Source organism: Belonocnema kinseyi, chromosome 2 (genome assembly GCF_010883055.1).
Source record: "Belonocnema kinseyi isolate 2016_QV_RU_SX_M_011 chromosome 2, B_treatae_v1, whole genome shotgun sequence".
Lineage (NCBI taxonomy): Eukaryota > Metazoa > Arthropoda > Insecta > Hymenoptera > Cynipidae > Belonocnema > Belonocnema kinseyi.
Window position 1 is genome coordinate 44,050,903 of NC_046658.1, and position 13,867 is coordinate 44,064,769.

Here is a 13,867-nt window from a genome sequence, read left to right on the forward strand (position 1 = left end):
TGCGTTTTTTGCAAAAAATATGAGGCAGAAAAACAATTGCACATGACAAAAACTGTTTATTTCAATAAGACCTAACAGTTTCAAGAAATAATTTCCTAATATGTCGATAATTTTCCAAGATATAGCATAAGTTATGTAAAAATGTTTAATTAACGTTTTTATCGACCGTAAGTTCGCGAAAACATAACATACCGTTGGATTCAGAAGACCATTCTGCACAATATCCATTTAAAAATTTCCGGGGACTTATTTCCGCGGACTAAACGGTTCCTGGTTTCTGGACTATATAGACTTTTAGAGTCTGCGCCTCTAGCGATTCTAGCCCCTAGCCCATTTGCTGTTTGTTACCTTCGTCCAGAATGCTTGGCATCCACGTCACTTTAGTATCCAGCGAATGGCTTCTTCAAAGCTCCTCATTTGTATGCGTATAAAACCCGTCTCGTTATTATATCTCATGTAGAACTCATTGTTAACGATCGTTAAAACTTGAGTATATGCACTTAACTACTCCCAGTTGAACAAGTAATAAAATGCCGCGTAATAAAGCACGTTCATGCGCATGGCCAAGTGCGACACGAAAAAAGAATTTCGTTGGAAAGATTATACAACCGCTGAAGACTGGACATAAAAATGTTAATGAGTAATCGTAAATACCATTTTTGGTGCTGATTGTTATACAAATTTGCGGACGTAAAAGTTTCACATAAATCGGTGATTGAGAATTTACTGCTACCTTAATTGAAAGGTGTGTGGTCAACGGAAATTCTTATCATATTTTGGAAATCAGATGCCAGAATATATTATTGATATTTAATTAATTAGTTGCAATATTTAATTATTGAAAGGAGAATTTTGACCTACAAACGAAATGTGTATTCTGCCTCTTAGAACTTTCAAACATCTAGTCCAGAGCTTTATAGCTATAACTATATGTGATGCGTGCAAGACAATAAAATGATAGAAATGCAAAGGCAATAAGGATTAAAACTATCAACGAGTCATTTTAATAACATTATCACTTAACTATTATCGACATGAACGTCATCATGTGAAGATATGCAATTGATTTACAACAGAATAAAATAATTTTATATTTATTATTTTTTCAACTCCTGCAAAGAATTTGCAATAAGGATATAACGCATTTTTCGGTTTAACGTATTTTGCCCAGTATAATAATCAATTTTTTTTTATTTGTTATTCACATGTGGAAGTCATTTTATTATTTTTAATTCGAAACAACAAGTATGTGTTTATAGTTAATAACAGATATTTATATTTTAATGCCCCATTTGTGCCCCATAATAATTTAATTATTTTTATTGGAAATAGAAAAACTAGTCAGGGCCTTGCCAGCGCCACTTTTTAAATGGGGCAGAGTAGGGAAATTATACACGGGTTCGGGATTATTGAAACCTAAACTCAAATAAATTAATAATTAAATTAATTGTTTTAGGTAATAAATTCATTACAGAAATACATTAAGGACAAATTTTAATAACATGAATTTCAGAATCAAGTAGTACAATCAAAATGCAAAATGCGAATTGTGTAGGGATTTCAACAAGAGCTAGTTACTCAACTGTGCATGCGTCGCATTCGGCATCTAATTGGTTTCGCGCGAAGTTTAAAAAGCTAAACAAAGTTTTTTTTCTTTTTTATTATAAACAATGACATTTCAACTTATAAAACCGTTCATTAGGTGGAAATTAATAAATAATAATAATAATGAATGAAATGAATATTCTGTAAATAATATTTAAAATAACCAGAAATATTTTATTCCAAAATTTTCATTTGTGTTCCAAAGTTCCTGTGTAGAAATTTCCCCGGTTGACCCTAATACAACAAGGTTTCTGGTCGGATCCCGGCCGGACTACCCCTGGCTGGGTTTCATGGACAGGAACCGGGCGGGAGCCGGTCGGGCTACATTTTTCTCGAATCGCGTAGTCCAGGGCCGACTGGTTACTGGCTGAACCAACCGGCTTGAGCCGGCTTGATCAGGTTAATGTTTTTGTAGAAATTACACATTTTTTAAGAGCCGTGATATTATCAAAGACGTAATTATGGATGCTAGATGAATTATTACTTGAAAATTATAATTTAAGGATTTATTAGATCAGTGAAACAAAAATTAGCTTTTTTAAATTCTTTAAAAAAAAACATTACATTTTTTCGAATAAGTTAATATTTTAAATTAAACTGTTATCGATTCTGCTATGTGCAACAACAAAAATGATACAATTGTTATAAACTTCTCTATATTCAGACAATATTTAGCCTGTACAATTTCAAATTTACCGCCATATATAGCGCCTCCTGTGTCTGTCGTATGCATACACACTCAGTAATTTTCAGTTTCTCACCTGAAACGAGGATGCGCCTTGCACTCACGTCGCGTCGACTCTTCGAAGTTCGCAAATAAAATCGAGACGCGTGGTTAAAATCAACCTTATTTCAGTAATTAGTTTGAAACGCCCACTTAGAGCGTGAATAATTATTATTTTAAATTAAAATATAGTCTTGTGTATAAAGTTTTTACTTTTTTCCTACCTAACCTTAAATCACCACATGGCTTTCAAATTGCTATGAGATTCTATCGTTAGGGAACAAAATTCTACTCCAATTTTTTGCTAGAATTGGTTCACTTGATTTGACTTTTAAAGTTCACCGTAATCTTACGATGAGCCTTAAAAGACAAAACAAGTTAACAGTTTCTCGCCTGAAGCAACATTTCTTAACCGCTTTTTGGCCGGATTACCCGACCAGATCCCGGCCGGTATTAAAGCCGGGACCCGACCAGTTTACCGTGACGTTTTTAGCCGGATCCCGGCCGGATTCCCCGACTAGCGCCCGGCTTAAAGCGGGGCTATCCGGCTGGGACCCGGCCGGATCCCTGATTAGATTCCTACACGGGTTGTTTGGTCTATATTTCTTCTTAACAGACTTGAAAAAATAAAACGATCTAATAAATGAGAGCTCAATTTTTTGGCGAAAATATTATCTACTACCACCTTCTGGAATTTTTCAAGAAGTAATGCAATTGACAGTAAATTGAATTTATTTACAGTAAAATGTTAATAAATCGTAAATCATAGGTTATTTCCCGAGGGTTTTCTTTGGAAGCATGCGAAAATGTCAAGTTGTAGGGAATCTTTTTGCGAAAAAACTATCTAATTTCTTAAGAAGTTTTACAAAATTTTTTTCCAAGAACTTAAAATTGTTATTCAAAATATTTCTGGTTATCATCCATTTTTTCATAAAAAACCAACCTATTCCACGAAACTGATACCATCTACAATAATCTTACGTTTCTCAAAGGTATAATTAAATTTTGTAGTCTGATACCTCTTCTTTTCGTGCCTGTAGTACTTTAATTTTAACTTAAAATAACTTAATTGGAAATTCAAAATATTGAGGTGGCCTTCGAAAGGAGAGGACCAAAGGAGAAATGTACCAATAGGGGGTCGAATTCGAAGAAAAAGGCCCCTAAAGTGAAGTTCGAATTGGAGGCAACAATCCTTATTTGTATCTGAAGAATGTTAGGGTCCGATTAGTTGTTGTTTTTTTCAGAGAAAACCAGACGAAATGAGCAGATCAAGTCAGCAGGGGAACTTTCTCGCCCCCTTCCCCCTTTCCTATATATACATCCAGGCAGGGGGCACGAAGTACGGGTTCTATTTATGGGACTGCAAACTTTATAATCAGCTGCCGCAGGGCGACGACTTATTTAGAATAATTAATGCGAAGCACGGCCCTCGCACACTGGTTGCGGACCAATCAGGTTTTTCTCATCCCCCACCAGAATTCCCATGGAGGGGAAAGGAAGGCGGTCCTGGGGAAATCGAGACGCCCTCGTTCTAGACGCGCGCGACTTGTTCGCTAACATACGGGGATAGGTTTTTTTTTATTTCAGCTTCCTCACTACATGGGTAACTTTGCTATATCGTTATAAGAACCCCGTAGCAATTTGTGGTATCTCCTGATGCCAGAGTGGAAGTCTAAATTCACGAGCCGACGGTAACTTTGGAATTTTTTCATCATTTCTTCTTCTAATTTCTTAGATTAGACTGAGAAAAATGGATTATAGCGTATTTGAACTTGGATTTCAAAATCCAATTCCATAAAAGGTAAATTCTACTTTTCCTGTGTTAATATTTTTCAGGCTTCAATCAATGTCGTAAACTGAAACAAATTCAATGCCGGGAAACATGAAGGGCTAACCCCGCATATTTTCAAAATTTACTTTTTTGGCTTTTTGTGTTATCGTATTTGACTTACGTATCGTGATTTTAAAGGAAGTGATCAATGCCATTCTACTATTTTTCATGAAATAATCAAGTTCCCAAAGGGGACACCCAAAGCTGGGTAAAAATATTTGGTCTTGATTTTGTTTTGAATGTCTTCAATACGTCCAGGCACGCTTATTACATCGACACACAACCGATAAAGTTGTGATGTTTTAATATCTTATTTTTAAATAAAAAATTCGGAAACTGTAGATCTCAACACCTGCACACGCAAAAAGAGAGAAATGTAACATTTACTTGTCAAGAAATGTAGAGGGTTTCTTGTAACTGTAACAGCACACTGAGAAAAAGATCTGTTTCAATTAAATATATTATGTTTGAATCAAATATATTCTATCCTTGTTATACAGTCAAGCATACATATGTTTGATTGAAACAAATTTTTTTATTGACTATATATTTTTGATTTAAATATATATTTTGTTTGAATTACATGAAACTCTTGTTTAAGTTCAATATTTTTTCTGTTACATTAATTGTAAATTTTTTTCGATTTAAATAAATTTTCATTTTGACTTAAAAAAAGGAATTTGTTGTTTTCAATAACCCATGTTTTTCGCTATAGTAACAGTAACAGCTGTGAGTCAGAGGACACTCTAAAAATCTTAAAGCTCGAAATAAAACCTTACAAGTCTTTTTAATAGGGTTAAGAATAAAGCAAATAAATAAATTTTCTTTAAAATTTTAATTAAATCGCTGGGTAGGTCCTAGGTTTCCAGCAATTTTCTCAAAACTAACACTAACCATTTCTCTTATACAGATGTGTGAAGTTACTCCAAAATAAAACTGGCGACGGTCTGGATTTGGTGGTAAACCAACCGTTTACTAGCTCGCCCAATGTAACTTGCAAATTTCCAAGGCTTCGCTTAGGTATAGCCTTTACATTACTGCTTACACATTCCGCGAACAAACACGCTGGCACATTCAACGATTTAACCACCATTTTGAATGCCTAAAACTAGGTGGGGCTACAGCGCCCCGAAACTGAAGAGGATGCACGAAGAACTATTATTTGTTTGAATCAAATAAATACATTCTTCAATTTAAGCATAAGACGTTTAAACAAAATTATTCTTTGGTTTAATGAAATCATTTATTTGAATCAAGCAAATCGTATAAAACAAATTATTTCTTCTATTCATTTAGTTTCAATATCTTCCATATATTGAAATTGAACAAATGTTTTATTAATTGGAACTAAGAAGGTGTGTTGAATCAAAAATATTTATTCAAACAAATCTTTTTGCTTGAATCAAAAAGATCTTTTGGTTGGATCAAACAACATATTTGATTGGATCAAACCAAATATTTGGTTGGATCAAAGAAAATATTTACTATAATCAACCAAACTTTACTCACAAAAAAATTTGGTTGAAACAACCAAAAATTTGATTGACCGTATAGCAATTTATTTGTTTGTTTGATCCAACCAAATTTTTTATGAATCGGCCCAACTTTTTACTGATTGTACGGAAGGATCGGTACATGCTACCCATCCGATTGGTTTGCTTAGCTTGTCCCTAAAGTCGCAACAAGGCAACCTATCAACGCATACCACCGGCTGAATTCACGGCGCAATCGGCAATGGATGGATTGCATCCCCTAAGAAACATTCCTTTTTGAGATTTCTGTGACAGCGGTCACATTGCACTATATTCGCGCTAAATAAAGAAGCCCGTGTAGAAAATGCTCTAATGTTCCCTAATTAAACAGGGAACTGGTCGTGTGTTATTTAGGGTAACTTGACTAGAAAATGTTATACAGACTCTTGTCAGGGGTTGGTAGGGTTACCTCTGTTTGTTTTTTAGACAAATACAGGGAATTTTAGAGAGGTCCTAACTTAGAATTTAGACAGGCACTACTCAAATACGAAAGGTATTTTTCTAAATTTGTCAATATCTATAATAATGAAATTTTAAATAAATTATAATCATAGGAGTCTTTATTTATATATTAAATTCAAACCCTGACGGGTAAACAAGCAGGGCTGTGTTTATGCTAATGCAAAAAAGTAATTTAATGTTATTGTGCTTAATTATACTTAAATTAAACAAAGGATTTTTTTTTAATTACCGAGACGCAAACTTTTAAAATTTTCATTTTTTAAAAATAAAATTAGAAAAATTTGGTGACTTAAAGATTTGGAAAGAATTTTTCTCAAATATTGATTTAATTTCAAATCATCTAAGTACGTTTAAAAATAATATTTGACAAATCGAGTTTCAAGAACCTCTTTTCCTAAGTTCCAAAATATCGGATGAATGCCGTCAAGTATTTATGAGGTCGCACTGAGCGTGGTATATCGTAGCTATGAGGATTAGGCGTTCAACTTATAAGCGTGCGGTTCGTGCGTTCGATTCTTGGTGCTTGCGGATATTTTAATAAACTGCGTATCTCTTTAGTTAGAAGTGATAAGTCTTTTCTAGTCAAATTAAAAAATTAATTTAGTTTTAGAATAACGTGCAAAGTATAGTTAAGAATTTAATGTTAATGAAAATACGAGAAAACGGAGGAGTGTTTGTCAGAGGCTACATAAAGATGTAAAATGTTTAGACTTAACTATTGCAAAGAAAATGTATTTTAGATTCGGATTAATATTTTCCTTTTGTGAATAAAAAATTTTTGGTCATAGATTATGGCAATGTGCTAGCAAAGCTTTTTTACTATTGCAAGCATAGCATCACACTTCAGAATTTCTCAATGACAGGACCTCTTAAGAAACATGTTATAATTTCTACCCGGGACGAACTTTAATTGCAATTATTACGAAATCTCGTAAACCATGACACGTCACCACATAATTTATAATCAAATTAGGAACTAATAAAGAAATGGAGGAAGGATATAGAAAGGACCTTACTGTTTAGACGGGCAATAGAAAAGCACCCTCTCTCGAATCTGGTCAGAGAGTCAAGGCTATAGTGCCTTTTCTACAAAGCGTGACTTTCTTGTCGGGTCCTTTCCAGATTTCCCGTGCAGCACCCCAAAAAAGTTAGGGCAAAATAACTAGCACCCTGCCAAAACCGAGTCGCCATTTCTGCACGGGAGGGGTTTTATAAAAAATAACAACATTTTGGATGACGCAACTTCTTCACAGATTGGAGGTGGACGTTTTTGTGTTCCGTAACTGTTTCAGCTGACTTCTATGTATATAAGGTACATCCGAGAGCTTTTGTTGTGTGTCGCGATGGCATTTGCGTGTATTCAGAAGTCGTTTTCGAGGTCGCCACCTCTCAGTTATAAATGCATTTCGAAATTATTTTCAGATCGCAACTCGTGTAATAGTGTAGATCTCTTTATATTATTCGTTAAAGTGTCAAGATAATTGGTAATTGCTACATTAAGGAACTGTGCAGAATAGCGACTGGATCGGTAAAATCTACTGATCCTCAGGTCAGTAACACTGGAGAATTGGTATTGTTAATCATCAATGATAGTTATATTAGTTGCCTATAATTGTAACGTTTACTAAACTGCCGCGTGGTCCATATACGTACTTGAATATACGTACTTGGCATATATAAAGTTCCCATAAAAAGATTAAAACTCTTAATTTCTACAAGTATCAAGTAAACTGTTGGAAATAGGAAGAAATGGTCTTTTTCAAGTCAAATAATCTTGTCTCAAGACATCAATTGTTGTCTTTAGGTCGAAAATATTCATCTTAAAATATCATAAATTCTGTCTCACGAGGTAAAAATTCAGGATAACTTGAAATTGTTTTGGATTCTTCTTTCCCCAAGACAAAATCAAGACTAAATATTTTTACCCTGGATTCCCCGTGGGATAACCCCCGGGGAACTTGAGAGCTCAACGTTGGTGAAATATTACAATAATACTGCTCTGCAATCTTGATGTGTTGTATATTATACTATTCTCTTTCAGTTTTTATAACCCTTTCAAAAACTTACACGGAAATAACAAATGAAACAGTGTTTACGTTTTTTTGAGAAATTTTCCGAATGATGTTTAGCCCCTTATGTTCCCCGACCATACAATCGATATAGAATGAATTTTCCCAAACATTTTTTTGAGGCCTTTCAAGCTTCTTGACTGTAATCGAGGGGAAAATCACTCTCGAATCAGTGTAATTAATGCAAAGAATTACTGTAAATAATGAAGGCGATATGGAACCATTGTGAGTTTAATGCGAGGTTTAATGTAACTCGTTATTTAGAAAGATCAGTAAGAAGCGTAAAGAAAATAACGTATTTTCCGTAACTTGAACGCAAATTTAAGACAGAGAATGAAAAAAGTGTTAGGAACGTGAATAACGTACGAAATAACGAAAATAGTGTATCGCGCTGTCTCATAAAGCGACCCTTTGCGCGTACAAACGAGTAGACATGACGTCAGGCGGCACAACAGTAGATCGACTGCAGAGTATTTCTAATATTTTGAAGGGGTAAAACGCGTCAATGAAAAAGCTGTGTGTTAACTGTATGAATTTGTATCTTGTACTATTTTGAAACAGTCAGAGAGTAATTAGTTAGTTATAATCAATTTCGTAAAATATGTAACGTTATAAAATAAAGCAAAAATCACAACGTTTGCTGGGGATTAAGACATAATTACTAGTTTTTGTGTATTTGTTTAATTTGATTTTTTTTTAATGTAAAAATGGAGACCATCGATCAAATATTCAAATTTTATAAATTAATAATCAATTATTGATGAATAAAGATAAAATGACCAGGTGTCTGCTGTGCACAAATTTAAGGAAATCCGGGAATCATCCAAGAATTTGAAAAAATCCGGAAAAATCCAGGAATTGTCCTGAGTTTTATTTTTGTTGCGGGAAGTGTATTTCATTTCCTCATAATTTATAGTTTTTTTCTTGTGCCTTTGACCTACTTGAGCTACTTTTTTCTTACTTAAAATTCAAATTAAAGAAAATAAAAAATTTTTGAAATAAATTTTCACATTGCAATCGAGTAAAAAACGTATTAGTTTGGTTGAACATTGTTTCACCTGCAAATTTAATTATCAAATTTTTTGCTGAAAATTAATTTTTTGAAATGCAACGTCACCTTTTTTGGTAGAAATCAATCGTCCCAGTTGAAAATTTATTTTCTGGTCGAAATTATTATTATTCTAGTTACAAATTCATCATTTTATTTATCACTCTGTTTGAAAATGTGACAGCTTTTTTAATATTGGTTTTCTTTAAAATGAAAATTTTTCTTTCACTGAGAATTTTAGTACTCCAATTGAACAATTGATTTATTGCCAAGTAATTCATTTGCTAATTTGAAAGTTCACCCAAAGTTCAGGTGTAATTGGATTTTTATTAGTTTGTATTTTTGGGCGTGGAGGTGCTAGGTTTACGCAAGGTAGCACCTCCACAAATAACTAATTTTTTGAAAAAAGTATAAGGCCAAAAATGTTATATAGCGTACAAAAAAATCTCAAAAAGGACTAAAATTCTGAACTATGAAGAATTTTGAAATTCGGTTCTGGAGGTGCTAGATTAATGGGCCGTCAAAAATAATGATTTAAAATTATAATTATAATTATTTTATCGAGCTTGAAGTCAGAATTATGTGCCCTCCTTCCGAAAAACAAATTCCATATATTTACAAGTTTGTTTACAGATATATTATTAATAAAAGGAACAAAACGCTAAAATCTCAACGAACATACTAATAGGAAATAAAACTCAAATAATTTATCAAACATACGAAATAATAAATATAAGGACTCGTATAAGGACGAGAATAGAGTCACTGCGCGTGGTTACTGCGGTTAGTGAAATAGCGCTCATAAGGAGCGTCCGCTAGAAGTCAGGTCGCTGCATAGTGCTATCACTGTATTTACACTATGAGTTTACGCGATTTGTAGTATAATGGTTTCATATAGTTGATTTCATGAATCATCAAATCAATGGGTTAGAAATTTAATTTAATTAATTATGAGGCTTAAATTGTGTATATTTTGCAGTGATTTCTGAATTGGTCTTGAATACTTAAAGGCTAAAATGAAAACTTAATAATAAATTAAGTTCAATTCGCGTGTGAGATATTCAACAACAGCTCATATCCAACTTTTTTCTGTAAATTAATTGATTTTATAAAGAAACAATTTATTAATCTTCTCAATGTAGATACAATTTCCCAATTTAATTACGTATGTACAGTATATATTAAAGGCAGCGAACGCCCATTATTTAAGTGAACTTTATAAGACATCACAAATTCCGTAATGGAATTTCTCCTTAAAGTAATTCTGTCGCATAAGATATGTCAAGATGGGTTGATGCAATAATAAATTGTATTGCCAAGAAGAAAAGTTGGAAAAGAATTTCGAAAGCCAAATACAAATGACAAAAAACTTTCTTTTTTTGTAATAGAGCAAGCAAGTCTGCTGACTGAACAAATTACTTGGAATTGATCAAGGCTTCTTGTTCGATCATGAAAGTTGAGCGCAGTGCTTAACTCAGTTCCTACTTGGATCGGAACCGTCATACTAAATGAGATTTGACATATTTCTATTATTAAAATACCCGTGCATAAATTTTTCCGTGGCCCCCGACAAGGACGGTTCGGGCCAAATCGGGCCCAGATCGGGAATCCGACCGTAGCCAGATCCGTCATGAATCGCATGCTCCGATCGGGGCCGAACCTGATAGCCCAGTCGGTCCCCGATATGGCCCCGATCAATTTCCGTTTCAAAGCCAGGTTCTAAATTATGGAGTATTTTTACTTAAATAATTAATACATATAAATAAATTAATGGCATGTAATTACGTCCACTATTAACATTACTGACGTGTACTCTTATTCCGTTTATCACCCCAGTCTTTCGCATTAGCGAAAATTTTTCCACGTGTGAAAGAATTTCCTCCTGAGTGACCGTAAAATTTGTTTAAGCAAAGCTGAAAGTAAATTATGGGAATTTGATATTTAACCGAAAATGGAATTGATACATTTTCAGATAAAAGGATTAATTTTTAACAAACAAAAAAAGCGAGATTCCAACAAAATACAGAACTTTTCTAACAAATAGTTGAATTATAAACTGATGAAGAATGATGTTCGAACAAAAAAATATATTTGAAATAACTAATTTTGAACCAAAGATATTGATTTTATGCAAAAAACAAACATTTTAAAATAAAATGGTTAAATTTGAACAAAAATATCCGTCAATAGTAATAAGTTTAACTTCGGAGCAGGGAATTTCTAAAAGGATTACAATTTTGGTTTTCGAATTGGCTCAAGAACTGAGTTCGAGGGTTCAGGTCAGAAATTTGGGATGGGGAAACCCCAGATTCAGGACCGTCTAAAGATATTTTGAAGCATGTGCTTATCCGTCTTAAATACACTATTCTTTCTTATAATTAAAAGTACTTACCAATTTTGTGTTAAGTTCAACAGAAAAAATATTGTAAAAAATAAGTAAACGTATGTGTTAATTAGAGAAGAAAAACAATAAGTTAACTTTGTAGAATTTTTAATCTTTCCATGCAATGTACTGCTTTTCACTTTTGGAATTTTGACATAATAATTAGATTCAACCAAAATATACTCAATGTGCCTGTCGAAAATAACTGTTCAAAGTAACTACACTGCCATTCGCAATTTCCTTGAACACTTACTAGGTGGCTTTGCAATAGGAAACTTGGCCAACCCGGTCTAGCACGACTCCGGGCCACGCAAATTAGCCCTACCCGAGCCAGATCATTTCAGACCAATCCGGACCTGATCGGTATTCGGGAAAAGTTCTGGCAATTTCTGCACGGGTAGGCGCGAAGTCAGAAAAGTGACTTTGGGTGACAGCGGCGTTGGAAAATTTTACACACATAGAAAGCTATGCCTAATTAAATTTACCTATTGTATAAACTGGATCAATTAAATTTGTTTAAAATTACAAGTCATTAGTAAATTGTATATTATTTATAATTTTTCACTCAGAGAAAAGATTAAGTTGATTTAATAAAACAGTTTGCTCAAACTACTTTGTTTGTTGAAACTAAAAGATTTGACCAGCTGAAACAAACCTTTGGTTATATTTAGAAAACTCAACTAATTAATTTGATCAATTCAAAGTAATTATGTATTTGAGCAAGTTTAGTTGATTTAAACAAATAAATGCGTTGATCGGAATATATCATTTATTAGAAAATGATTTCGTTAAAGTAACGAGATAATTTGGTTGATTTAACCGAAAACTTCCATTATCTACACTATTCATATCGAAAGCCAGTTTGCGCGACGAACATTGTCGGAAAGATCGTGCGTCGTGTCGTGAATTTATGAAAAAATGAGTGCTACGAACACCTGGACACTCACAGTGTCAAATATATGGCAAAACTGGGGCCTGCAACAATATGCAGAACATTTTGAATGTTAGTGCAAGCACAACTTTAAATTGGCAGGGTGCAGTTTAGTTCAATTAGTTCAGGGTGCGTTCAATTAATGAAAAAGGCTCTTTCTATAAACAGGAAAATAAGTGTTCAAATGATACCGAATTCAATATCATTTTGATATGCAACAAAAATGATACCAAATTTAAGAGCATTTTGATTGGCCGAAGAGAATGATCGACTTTTAAGATCATAATTATCTGATTCGGGATCATGTATGAAGTTAAACCACGATGGCCGACGTTCCTACAATACAGTTCATATTCAAGCTTTTTATGGTTTCTGATCGTGCAGCGTACTTGAAAAGTTGAAAAAATAACGAAATCTGATATTAAAAAATATCAGCTGTTAAGTGTAGTTGTCACTTGCGTGCGGTTACATACAATTTTAGGTTATGTCGTTATGACACCGGCGCTAATAATTGGCGGCCATTTTTTTTAGCCTGAGAAATGAACCAAAAAATGAGATCAAATTGATCCGAATGGAAAATCATTATGATCTCTAAAGTCAAATGATCGCTGGAGCAAAATGCTCTGCAACAAAATTGATCCTTTTTTTACTGTGTACTACCCGACTATACTCTGTTCCCTGAGAGAACACTCAGAAAAAAAATAATGTGACGTCAACAAAATAATTTGGTTGAGAAGTTTTTGTTCGATTTACAAAAATTTGGTTGCCATTACCAAAAAAGAAGTTGTTCTAACCAAATAATTTATTTGGCTCAAACAAAAAATTTAGTTAACCCTGTTTGTTAACTCTACCAAGGAATTTCTTTGAGCTAACCAAACGCGCGGCGGCGCATGCGCCCTCTTTCGAATCATGAGGAACAGCGCCGCCACAACACCACCGTCCATGACCACATGTTTAACATGTCGTCGTGCTAGGCGAAACACGCGTCTCTGAAATTCGAACTTCAGTTTTGATTTAACCGTGCAACGAAATAGTGCCAGGGAAGCATTTAGTCAGGTCTGATTGTATCAAAGAACCAGAATGGCCGATTTGAAGACGCAACAGATCTTGGAGGAATGGGGACTAGAATTCCTAGTAGACACGTTCCGAGGTAAGTGATCAAATCCTGTCTTTTGTAGGTTTTATTAGGATATTAGGCATTGAAACCTAGAAATATTATAATAGATAAACAAATAATTCCTATGGAAAGATGCTTCAAGGTCAAGATTTGGCCTTAGAATTT